This window comes from Rhagoletis zephyria, unplaced genomic scaffold, assembly GCF_001687245.7.
Source record: "Rhagoletis zephyria isolate East Lansing unplaced genomic scaffold, Rhagoletis_zephyria_1.1 Rzeph_scaffold_00234, whole genome shotgun sequence".
NCBI classification, from domain to species: Eukaryota; Metazoa; Arthropoda; class Insecta; order Diptera; family Tephritidae; genus Rhagoletis; species Rhagoletis zephyria.
Window position 1 is genome coordinate 240,599 of NW_016157318.1, and position 12,996 is coordinate 253,594.

The 12,996-nt window shown below is 35.9% G+C and overlaps 1 protein-coding gene across 2 annotated transcripts in view; it reads left to right on the forward strand.

Moving 5' to 3' along the window:
- amon (prohormone processing protease amontillado) overlaps positions 1 to 12,996 on the forward strand; it is a 240,163-nt gene that overhangs the window by 199,854 nt on the left and 27,313 nt on the right. The gene's annotated exons all lie outside the window — the stretch shown is intronic.

Here is a 12,996-nt window from a genome sequence, read left to right on the forward strand (position 1 = left end):
AATTTGTTAAAAAACCTAAAAGGGTCCAAGATACCAGCATGCTGGTGCCATCATGTGTTGGTTCTCGATTGGCCGTGTATGTTCTTGTGGGTTGATTGTACCAGGATGCTGGTATCGTGAATGGTGAAATTAGCTAAATTAACCTATTATTATTATTAACCTATAATTAAAAAAAATAGAAATCCAAAAGCATTAAATACACCGTGCGACAGTAAATTTTACTCAAAGAAATGAATATATTTGCAAAACCATGGGTAAATGATAGTAAAACTGCATACATAGTTTTTCTCTCTGACGCAAGGATTTTTTTAAGGGACTTTGAAATTTAAAAAATATAATTATTTAAAAAAATTATTTTAAAAAGTTCGGTGCAATGTAGGACAACAATATGGGTATCATATTAAATAAAAAATTCGGCAGAAATAACAACTTAAATTTTTTTGTGCATAAAGAATGAATGAGTATGGAAAATGTCCTTTCGAAATTTTGTGCTTAAAGGGCCTTGAAAACTTGCAATTTTATTTATTTTTTTTGCTTATTGTTTGGGGACAAATATACACATGACCTCATCATCGAATTTCGTCCTGCAAACTTTATTAACTTAAAAAGATAAAATTTATTAAAAGCGCATTTTCAATACCTATTCGTCCTTGTAACCCAAAAAACTTTATCGTTTTTAATATCTCTCTCATTAGTACCCAAATTGTAATTCTACATTGCACTGTTTTTATTAAATAATTTTTTGAATTAAACATATCATTAAAATTTCAAAGTCCTTTAAAAAAATCATGACGCCAAAGTGAAAAATGAAAAACACAGTTTTACCATATTGTGCCCATAGTCTCGTGGGTATATCGATTCTTTCGTGTGTTTTAAATTTTTTTTTGTTTTTTCGCACGTTGTTGTATGCTCCAAACATTCAGTTTTAATTTCATAAAAAAATACTGTACCTTTGAACGACATACAGTTTGTTTAAAAAATAACCATTTTCATAAAGATATATCACAATTGAACTAAAAAGCAAAAAATTAATTTTTAAAATATAAGTATCAACTCAAGAATTATCAGATTATAACAACTATATATAAAGTCGGTCGGGAGGTAATAGAAGAGGGTCGGGCGTGGTTAAGAAACGTGTATTAGGGTCCATGCACAATTCCTTCGTGCCCACACCTCTGTTAAATACTATGTACCTACGCACTATCCCGATTTCATATGTAAATATATTCCTACTTATGTGTGTATTTATACTTTCCCCAATGAATGGTATGGTAAGCAATGTTGCCGCGAGCTTGAAAAAAGTAACAGTTGCCAAGCAGAAAAAGTATCAAAGAGTATCGAAAGCAAACACAACTGTTATTTTTTAAGCTTTTATTTGAAAAACAAATAATAAAAAAAAATTGTATAATTGATTCCATAGTTTAAACAAATTAATATTACTTGCTTTAACAAAAACAGAGAATCTGTATGCTTACTTGCACAACGAAAAACAAACTTATAGGGCCCCTAAACTACACAAAATCATTGCGCAACCCGAGACTTGTACAAGTCAATATTGCGGAAATTACTACACAATAAAAATGCGCAAACCTTATTTTGGAGAAATGTGAATTCGCGTTGTATATTTTGATAGCTTCAGCATTAAACGCAAGAAAATAATATTAAAAAAAAATTATTTTTTTCTACGCTCTTATCCATTTTGCAGCACGATCTGCACACCAAAATGTCAAAACTAGACTAAAAATTGCGCTGTTTTCGTCATGCGCATCACAAATTATTGTACAATACACAAGCATGAGTAAAATATCAAAATGATTTTGATTTTAGCGCAATAACTGTGAAATTTAGTACAAACAATGCGTATTGTTTTTATGTGGCTAGGGCCAAGCAAAAAATTATTTGCCTTTAATCTAGTAATATTATTCATAGTTTTCAAAAATTCATTCCTCCCAGCCAAAAGTATCAAAATGGGGCATTTGTGAACAAAAAAGTATCAAAGTATCAAATCTTAAAATTGAAAAAAAAAGTTGATACAATTGTATCAAAACGGCAACGCTGATTGTAAGTTTATTCACATGAGTATTTATACGCCTTTTATTCCAACCTATCTCCATCGTTCTCGCTCCGGTCAATTTCCTTTTATTTACTGTGCCTACATGCCTACGAACAGAGAAGAATCATAGAAAACCAAGTCAATATAACCGGATTACAGAGCGTAATAACCAAGGAACGGATTTTTAGGACCTCAAAACCTATAAAAAAGGCAAAATAATTTAACGAAATAGGCTAGAAAAGGCAAAATCAAATAGCGAAATATGCAGGTAAAGTCACTAGAAATCGGAAAAAGGCAAAAGAAGGCACCAAAATAGGAAAAAAACTAAAAATACTTAAAATATACATAGATAAATTTATGTTAGAAATGTTTATTTTACAAGTAAAAAGAGAAAAACTATGAAGTAGTTTCATTATATGAAAAATTTGTTCTACTTTGATCTTTGACTACAGTCCAAAAAATTGTTGTTTAAATTTGCGCATATTAAGATAGGTAACTCGTTTCCTCTCTTAATGAATGCAAATTTACACACTGCTTGCTTACTTTTACTTATAATATGTGTGGCGTAGAACAAATTTCAAATTGGTTTTTTTGAGTTTTAAACATTTATTGTTCACATTTTCATAGTTTACACATAAAATGTTTAAAATTTCCTCTAAAAAATTTTCGTTTAAATTTACGCATATAAAGAGAGGTAACCAGTTTCCTCCTACTGTGTGCAAAATTAAGCACTGTCTGTTTACTTTTAAATATCAAATTTGTCACGTAGCGTACACAAGGGGTGGGTTTTGGGGTTAAATTTATTAAAATTAAAAATTTCTTTTCCAATTCTTGTGTGCCATTTTGTAAGGAATTTTTCTTTTTTCTTGAGAGCTCTTTAAAGTTTAACTGCGAATGAAAACATTGTCCTAAAAATATGCAATGCATGCTCACTTACAGTTGCTTTTTACACTTTACAGCCTAAAAAAGTTTACCACTGATATGTACTTAACAAGCATTCGAAGATTTAATTTGCTAACTTGGAATTCGTTCCACCAAAATGAGCTACATTATAAAAATACAAGTTCAGCTAAATTTTCGTTATTCGAAGTATTAAAAAATGAGAAACCAGAAATCGACGGAAATTAATAAAAAAGTGTAAAAATTTCGTGAAATTATTTAATTTATTTATATTAAAATAAATTTGTAAAATTTTGTATTACTTTTGAAAGTTGAGTGCATCTTTAACCGTTAATTTTTTCATGATTTAATGATCGGATCTAAACCAAATTACGGGACGACCTTTAAGGTATTATCTTTCCGGTAAAAAAATCGGTTCACGCAGTGCAAAGTTATGCGGTGGAATAAATAAAAGAAGTAAAAATACTCCGAAGAATTGATAACCTCCCCTTTTTTGAAGCCGGTTGAAAATGTCTGAGTTCTTTGTAAATTTTATGTAAATAAAATGCAATTTATGAAACTTTAAAAAGTTTATTTTTTATTTCATTCTGTACATAAAACGTGCATAAATGTATTTTAAAGAGCGAATTTTCAGTATTTTCTGATGATATATATTTAGAAGTATAAAGTCTTTCCCCCTAAAAATATATTCCTGCGTGCGCCCCTTAGTATTTGTTTTTTGTAAAACATATATTTTTACTTTCAAAATGTTTGCAACTTTAAACATTTCATGTGTATATTTATGTGTATATTTTAAACAATTCATGTTCAAAACCAAATCTTGAACATCTTGTGCGTATACTTGAACAGATTCTGGTTGAAAAATAAACACTTTTCAGTAGTAGTTTTACATGCACTTTTTAGAGTGTATTTTATCTTTTCTAGTTTTTAACTCACAAAACTTTAATCTCTATAGTTGTAGTAACATTGAACTACAAGATGCATTTTGAAGTTTTCTGGCAGTATTTTGATTAGAGTTTCGCGAAGAAAAGCTTTGAATGTACTAAATGTTCGCTTACGTGAGTTGATACAGTGGTCCCCAATTTAAATATGGAACGTTTAAAACTTTCATATTATCAGGAATGGGGTATTTTTCCTTGCCCTTACAATTGAAAGTTAAGCCCAAAATACAATAGCGCAGTGGCAGTGGCAGTGACAGTTTTTAAAATCAGTTTTTCCTGTTTTTTCTCAACTCCGCTAAGGTTCACCCGTGGAAAAGTCGTGACATGTAAAAAACACGCACTTTGCTTATTTCCACTTCACACCTACAAAACTGCAAGGTATGCTCTTCTGGAAGTACCATCGTCAAGTTAACAGCCGCGAATCAGAAAGTGATTTGGGGATGCCAAACAAAGCATGACAGCCAACGGTGCGGAAAAATCGCACTTAATCTGCGACCTTCAAATAAAATACATACAGTCAAATTGTCATTTAATGAATTGTATACCTTTGATATAATTCTACTTTTTGCTTTAATAAGCAACAAGCGTATCCAGATAATATGATTATTTTGTTAACATTGTTAAATAAACATAAAACTAAAAAATGTCGTTTGCATACATATAATAAATACTTTGTTCAGTGACTACGTCCAACTGATTGAAATACTGAGCTAATGACAGTAATAAAACTAAGTTTACACGTTCCATTTAATTGTTTATGCATATTATCAGGAAATCACCACGCCATGCATTATGTATTATCACCACCGCAATTATCGACAATTGTGATTGTGTACGCACATACATATATGCAAATGCATAATTATGTATGAAATGCTCCCTTAGCAGTCTGTTTTATGAATTTAGAAAGTTGTAAGCTTTTTATGCGACAGCAAAAATTGTAGTTTTATAATACCAATAAATTAGTTGTTGAGCTTTACTTTCTGTCCTCTCTGAAGTTTGCTGATTGCTCTGGTGCTCTAAAAGGTAATGTTGGTTTCCTGTCTACGACAATTATTATTTTTTAACGAGATCCCAAAATTTCAAAAGCTTCTTTTGATAAGTTAAGATCACTTGCTAAATTATTTAGTTCCTTTTGATTAAATCGTTGAAGTTCTGGTTGGCTGCATACATACTCTGGATCAGAGTATTGTGTTCGGATTAATCGAGTTTAGGCTCATTAGTGGATTTAGATATGCTGGCTCCGATTACCGGGATAAATTCCGTTTATTTTCACATCGCAGAAGTAGCAATCGTTGCGATGATTGATGTAAATGAAGAAAAGAATGAAGATATAGATCTAGATAAAAGTCAACGAAATGATAAATATAAAAATGAAAAGATAAAAAACCGGCAACGACAAAGATAGAGAAAAAATTAGAGATAAAGGTAGAGACAAAAAATAGAAAAAGATCAAATGGAAGAATGACATGTTATGTTGTGTTGTATTGTATTGCCTTGTGTTATAATGTGTTGTGGGGGTTTTTTTTCGAGGCGGAAACATAGAAAGCCTAACACCGTCAGTGTGAGACTTTAACCCAAACTAAACCTCCTACCGTCATTTACCGTTCTAATCGCGGTACCACCGTCACATATTTGGTCGGGAGATGGGTTGAAGCACGAAGCTCTACGTTCGTTGCAGTCCGTTTGAAAGTTGCATCAACTTGGAGCCGTCCTTTGTCTTCCAAGAAAGCACCCGCCCTTGTCGGGTCATGCGTCCCTGCTCGCCATGGCAAATCCGGCTATTTCGCAACGCCTCTTACCTTTTGCATATTCTTCTTGCCACAGTAGCTAGCAGCTCGCGCTTGGTGGTAGATATTTCATCTGGGCGTAGTTATGGGTCGTCCATTTCGACGCTGCTCATCTCTTCTTAGTTGAGCTAAACTGTGCGTGATTACATTGGGCGCGTTCATAAGTCGTAGCTGTTGGGTAACCGTTGGCTGTTTGTCTTAGAAACGCACAGTTGAGTAGTTACGCTCAGCCCAACAGTTGGCAACTTTCCGCCATTTTTTCCAGCGGAAAAATTTTTCCAGCGTTATAATAACTATGAAAATTCTCAAACAAAATTTGCAGTTATTTCATTGGCGTGGCACACCATACCTTCAAAGGGTATAAATGATAAGTGACGAACACTTTTGTCCATATGTGTATATCCGCCACAAATATAACTAAAACAATCTGAAATATGCAAACAATCTGTTCTTTACGAATTCATATTTAAAACAATAAAACATATTTTTTTGGTGTCCAAGACATATAAAAAAGGATCACATTCAGGGTAAATACTGCACATAAAATATTCCTTTTGATTTTATTGGATTGAATTTTAAACCCATTGCAAGTGCTACCAAGTTTTTAATGATTCCTTTAACCTATTAAATAAATCGAGTTTAACTTTTTAAACAGGTGGAAGCCCTCTGTATGTTCAAGTTAAATAAAGTTCGTTTGACGCCCATATTTTAATATTTCATGCAGTAACTTGTGTATAACTTTAATAAATCCGGCTTTTTAAACAGGTGGAAACACTGTTAAAAATATTTTCAAACTAAAACCTTGTTAGACCTTTTTCGTGTGACACCCAAATATACAATATACATATTTAAATTATCTAATTCCCTTAATTAAAGCTGCATTTAGAATTTTAAACTGGTGGCAACCCTCCTACATATGTTTTGGGATACAGTTTCTTCAAAGCCATTTGATTGATATCTATATTTAAATAATTAATTTGCATCGAATTTAACTTTATAAACAGCCCTCTTAAAAATATTTTAAAACCACAACCTCTTTCGTGTTGCACCCATATCAGGATACGTATTCAAATTTTCTTATTGCCTTAATTTAATTGCCTTGATTTCTTAAACGGCAACGTTCCTACATGGACTTTAGAAACTAAGGTCTTTTAATGCCATTTTGATTGACATCCTCATTGTATCAAATTATTTGACCTATTATATACACTCAGTTTAGCTTTTTAAACAGGTGGTAACACTGGTTAAAATATTTTGAAATTAATAACTTTTTAAACCTTTTTTATCCGACACCCGTATTGTGATAAATATTTAAATTATCAAATTCTTTTAATTCAAGTTAAATTTAATTTTTAAAACACTCCTGCACGTAGTTTGGAACTAAAATTTTTTCAAAGCAATTTTGATTAATATCCCTATTAAAGTAATTTATTTAACCTATTGCATATACTTACCTCCTGCATATAATTAAGAAATAAAATCTTTTCAAAACCATTTCGATCGATACCCATATTCTAATTCAACTTATAAATCGTTTGAAATAAATTTTTTATCAGGTGGCCACTCTTTTTGAAAACTTAATATGTTATTCCATATCTCCACGCTCTTTAATTTGGCACCTCATTTTGTGAAATCGAATGAACGGTACAGTTCTGATCATATCACTCACCTAGATCTAAAGCGCAATCAACTCAAAAAAAAAATTTGGGCGATTCTTTGCATAAATCAATTCATAGCACTTACATCCAATTACTGAAAATATTTTTTCTTCATTATTATATGTATACATAAACTAAAAAACTACTGTTACACCTATTTTTGTATTAATTGAGTTGAATCTGTACGATCCACAAGCTGTTAAATTTCCCTCTATGAATTTTGAGTTAGCTTACTTTAGATCTAGGTGTGCGATATGGCAAAATGCATCCATATCGAAACGTAAGACTTATTCTACGTCAAAATATATCTGTGTTCATTTGAAATAGTAGCTTATGTCGAAAAGCTGGCTTTAGTATAATGCGGCATTCGCAGAATACGATTGCGAATGACTCACCGGCGCCGAGCCGTTGAAGAACTTTTGGCAAATAAACGTGCAAGAAATAGTTCACACATATAACGGGTGATTTNCGCGTTGCGCCCGATCGCAGCGTGGCCCTGTAGGCGGCATCTTTTTTCTCTGCAGCTTCCTGACATTCCTCATCGTACCAGTTGTTCTTACCCTGAAATCCGACTACTTCTTCGGCGGCGGTACTTAATGAGCGGGTGGTTCCACTGCTCGCATATGTCGGTTTGCTGAAGAGTGCTCTCTGAGAGCAGGTGTGAGAGTCGAATAGCGAAAACACCCACTGCCTGTTGTGATTGCAGCTTTTCGNAGTAAGTCTATTCATGATGAAATGTCAAAGCATACTGAGCATCTTTCTCTTTGACACCATGTCTGAAATCCCACGTGATCTGTCAAATACTAATGCATGAAAATCCTAACCTCAAAAAAATCACCCGTTAGTAGCAGTAGCAGTAGTAGTAGTAGTACCAGTATAGTAGCACACTGATAAGGTCCAATCAGTTCATTGACGGTGGGCATTAGTCTTTCACACAATACGCTCGATAAGACCTTGTAACCTATGCTTAGAAGGCTGATCCCGCGGTAGTTGGCGCGAATGGCGCGGTCACCTTTCTTGTGGATTGGGCAGAGCACACTTAAATTCCAGTCGCCGGGCACTCGTTCATCTGACCATATTCTGCACATGAGTTGATGCATGCACGTTAACAACTCCTCGCCGCCGTACTTGAATAGCTCAGCTGGCAGGCTGTCAGCTCCAGCAGCTTTGTTGTTTTTCAGCCGCGTTATTGCTATTCATACCTCATCATAGTCAGGCGGTGAAACGTCCACTCCGACATCATCGACTGCGGGCTCGGGTTCTTCTTCTCCACAACTTTCCATGCTGNGTCCCACATAGCGCGCGTTGCGCCCGATCGCAGCGTGGCCCTGTAGGCGGCATCTTTTTTCTCTGCAGCTTCCTGACATTCCTCATCGTACCAGTTGTTCTTACCCTGAAATCCGACTACTTCTTCGGCGGCGGTACTTAATGAGCGGGTGGTTCCACTGCTCGCATATGTCGGTTTGCTGAAGAGTGCTCTCTGAGAGCAGGTGTGAGAGTCGAATAGCGAAAACACCCACTGCCTGTTGTGATTGCAGCTTTTCGACGTTAAGCTTTCCTTGCATATTTAGGCGGACATTTTTTGCTGCACAGAGACGACAGTACTCGGCGACGGAGTCTCTCTCCTGTACATGGGAGCTGTAGTAGACGTCGCAAGGCCCCAAACATTGTTTGCCTTGCCCCGTCCAACGCATTTCTTGGATGGCGGTGATTTCAGCTTTTGTCGTTACGAGGACATCAACCAGCCGGGCAGAGGAACCTTCCCCATTAAGGGTCCGGATATTCCAGGTACATGCCCTCAAATCGTAGTCCGTTAAACGTTTGCCGTGGTCGTCATCATAAGGGGGGTCTCATCCAAGGCTTCTTCACTGGAAGTGGTTTTTACGTGGCGGATCCCACACCCAACCNGTGGATTGGGCAGAGCACACTTAAATTCCAGTCGCCGGGCACTCGTTCATCTGACCATATTCTGCACATGAGTTGATGCATGCACGTTAACAACTCCTCGCCGCCGTACTTGAATAGCTCAGCTGGCAGGCTGTCAGCTCCAGCAGCTTTGTTGTTTTTCAGCCGCGTTATTGCTATTCATACCTCATCATAGTCAGGCGGTGAAACGTCCACTCCGACATCATCGACTGCGGGCTCGGGTTCTTCTTCTCCACAACTTTCCATGCTGCTGCCATTGTTGTTCTTACAGGAGTACGCCCTGGCCTTGAAACCTTCCGTAAGTTGCTTTACTCTCTGGTAAAATTTTCGGGCATTATTCCTGTCGGCCAGCAGTTCAAGCTCTTCCCACTCACGTATTTCGGCCTCTCTCTTCTTATTGCGGTAAATACGTCTCGCTTCCCTCTTCAGATCCCTATAGCAGTCCCACATAGCGCGCGTTGCGCCCGATCGCAGCGTGGCCCTGTAGGCGGCATCTTTTTTCTCTGCAGCTTCCTGACATTCCTCATCGTACCAGTTGTTCTTACCCTGAAATCCGACTACTTCTTCGGCGGCGGTACTTAATGAGCGGGTGGTTCCACTGCTCGCATATGTCGGTTTGCTGAAGAGTGCTCTCTGAGAGCAGGTGTGAGAGTCGAATAGCGAAAACACCCACTGCCTGTTGTGATTGCAGCTTTTCGACGTTAAGCTTTCCTTGCATATTTAGGCGGACATTTTTTGCTGCACAGAGACGACAGTACTCGGCGACGGAGTCTCTCTCCTGTACATGGGAGCTGTAGTAGACGTCGCAAGGCCCCAAACATTGTTTGCCTTGCCCCGTCCAACGCATTTCTTGGATGGCGGTGATTTCAGCTTTTGTCGTTACGAGGACATCAACCAGCCGGGCAGAGGAACCTTCCCCATTAAGGGTCCGGATATTCCAGGTACATGCCCTCAAATCGTAGTCCGTTAAACGTTTGCCGTGGTCGTCATCATAAGGGGGGTCTCATCCAAGGCTTCTTCACTGGAAGTGGTTTTTACGTGGCGGATCCCACACCCAACCCACAACCCATTGCTGGGACGGGGGTGGTTTCGCAATCAAATACACGTTTATATAGCGAGCCGCTTGCTCCTAGCAGACACCCGATTGCAGCCGCACCTACTGGTGAACAGACGCTGCAGAATTCAGTGAGCTTTTAAACCAAATAAGTCGGAGTGGCCCCACCGAAGCTCCCTCTCTTTCTGCCGTGGCCCAAGGCTCCACTCGGATTGGTTACCGCATCTTGCACATCGGTTGCTCACGTTGCCCAGAGTGCGCGAACGAGGACGCAAGAGTCGGGATTGAGTATAGCCATGCAACTGTAACTGCATACCCAGCTCAACGACTATACCCCATTGCACTCCAATCATCATCAAATATTCCTTGTGCAAAGTTCAACTATCTGGAGATGTAACTCTTTCACAAATGGCATTGGTAGTGATTTTTGAACTTTTATTCAAGCTGTGCCATTTTTGGCCCTATTTTACTTCAAATGGCACTTAATTTTTTAATTTGGCACAAAGTGCCGAAATGGCACTTTTGAAAAACAATAATATTTCGATACATTTCTGTGAAAACGTTTGCGTGAACTTCTTTTCCTCAACAAAAATTTTTTATTTTCTGTGGTGTATACAACTGGTTTATCTTACTTTGGCATTGGACTTTTGTTTAAGGAATGTGTTTCTAATTTTAATGCTAAACCGGAAGAATTAATATGAATGGCACCCTTTTGACACTTTTATATTGCTTTTTGGCACATTTTGGCACTTTTTTATCTTCAATATGGCACCAGTGTTGCCGCGCCGTCTCAAGAAAATGTATCCCTTACCAAGCCAAAAATGTATCCAAATGTATCCAATTTTCTTTTTTTACATATACATCTCATAATTTGTAAGAAAACCAAACATTCTCATGAAAAAGACATAATTTAACCCATCTTAAGGACTTGGAACACATGTGCATAAAATGAAACATTTGTAATTTCAATTTATAAAGTACATTTTTTGTGCATAAGTATTTTGCAAAGTAAATATAATAAATAGCAAGTACACTCTAAAAAGAGCATGTAAAACTACTACTGAAAAATATCTATTTTTCAACAAGAATCTGTATAAATATACGTATAAGATGTTCAGTATTTGATTTTGAACTTGAGATCTTTAAAATATACACATAAACATATATAGAATGTTTAAAATTGCAAAATTTTTCAAACTACAAATACATTTGAGTAGTCTACTTGCAAAGTGCGCTATGTAAAATTTTTTCGATTCTTAGTTTTTGGCGGATTACGTACCAGTATTTAAAGTAGTTGCATGTCCACTAACAACAGAGTGCAAAATCTTTTTATATTCTGAAAAAATAGCATCAAATGTTAAGTCTTCTTCCAAAAGTCGCTATCATACTTATTTATGAACTTTCAAAAGTATCAATCTTCTGATGAACTTAGAAAGCTGCTTTAGGTCGTATAGACTGTTAATGTTATCTTATGACATGTTATGTTATGTTACAATTTTATAAGGCTCCTATTTATCCAAATTTTCAGATAATAATAAAAAAGATTCAATTTAAATGTTACTTGTTGTCGTAGTCGCTTTTTCAAATTTATGGCTTTCTATTATAAAATCACATAACGCTGTTTGCAAGTGGACTACTCATTTCCTACTAATAATAAACATTACTTTATTTTAAACATGTTATGTGTAATTTTGCTCTTGCGACAAATTTGGTATGTAAGAGTAAACAGGCAATGATTAATTTTAGTACACGGCGTGCGAATTTGCACACATTAAAAGATGAAACTGGTTACCTCTCAGATAATTCACTCAAAATTGATATTTACAAAAATTTTCAGACGAAAAATAAGAATATTATAAATTTTTGCTGCACCAATTTCTTCCAAACTTGGCACAGTTGTTGGCCTTCGCAAATCATACTAAATGGCCGAAAATTTTTAAAATCGGACAATAACCACGCCCACATCCCATAAAACGGTAATTTTCAGAAATAAGAAAACTGCGATATTTTAGTAACTACTGGAGATTATTCACTCAAAATTGATATTTACAATAAGTTTTAGACGAAAAATAAGAATATTATAAATTTTTGGAAAATGGGCGTAGCCACGCCCACTTATGGTTACATGTGTATATCTTGGTAACCGCTGCACCAATTTCTTCCAAACTTGGCACAGTTGTTGGCCTTCGCACAACATACTAAATGGCCGAGAATTTTTAAAATCGGACAATAACCACGCCTACATCCCATATAACGGTAATTTAGAGAAATACAAAAACTTCGATAAATCAGTAACTGTTAAAGCTAATTTATTCAAAATTGATGGTTGCAACAATTCTTTACCAGGATATACGTTTATGATAAAATTTTGGGAAGTGGGCGTGGCACCGCCCACTTATGATCACATATATGTATCTCGGTAACCGTCCCTGCAGTGAAAAATTATCAATTGTTAAAACTAACCAACTTATAGTTAGCTTTTTGGCGAGATTTCGATTAATACCTCAATTTTAATTAGCTATGACAAAACCAACTTAAAGTGAATTGTAAAGTCGTGCAGGAGTCATGCAGACGCAATCGGGAGTGGGTTTTCTTTACAAGTTTCTATTAAATATCCCCTTACAAAAATTACTTTCAATACACTTTTTTTCTGAACTTCGCAGATTCTTTTTCA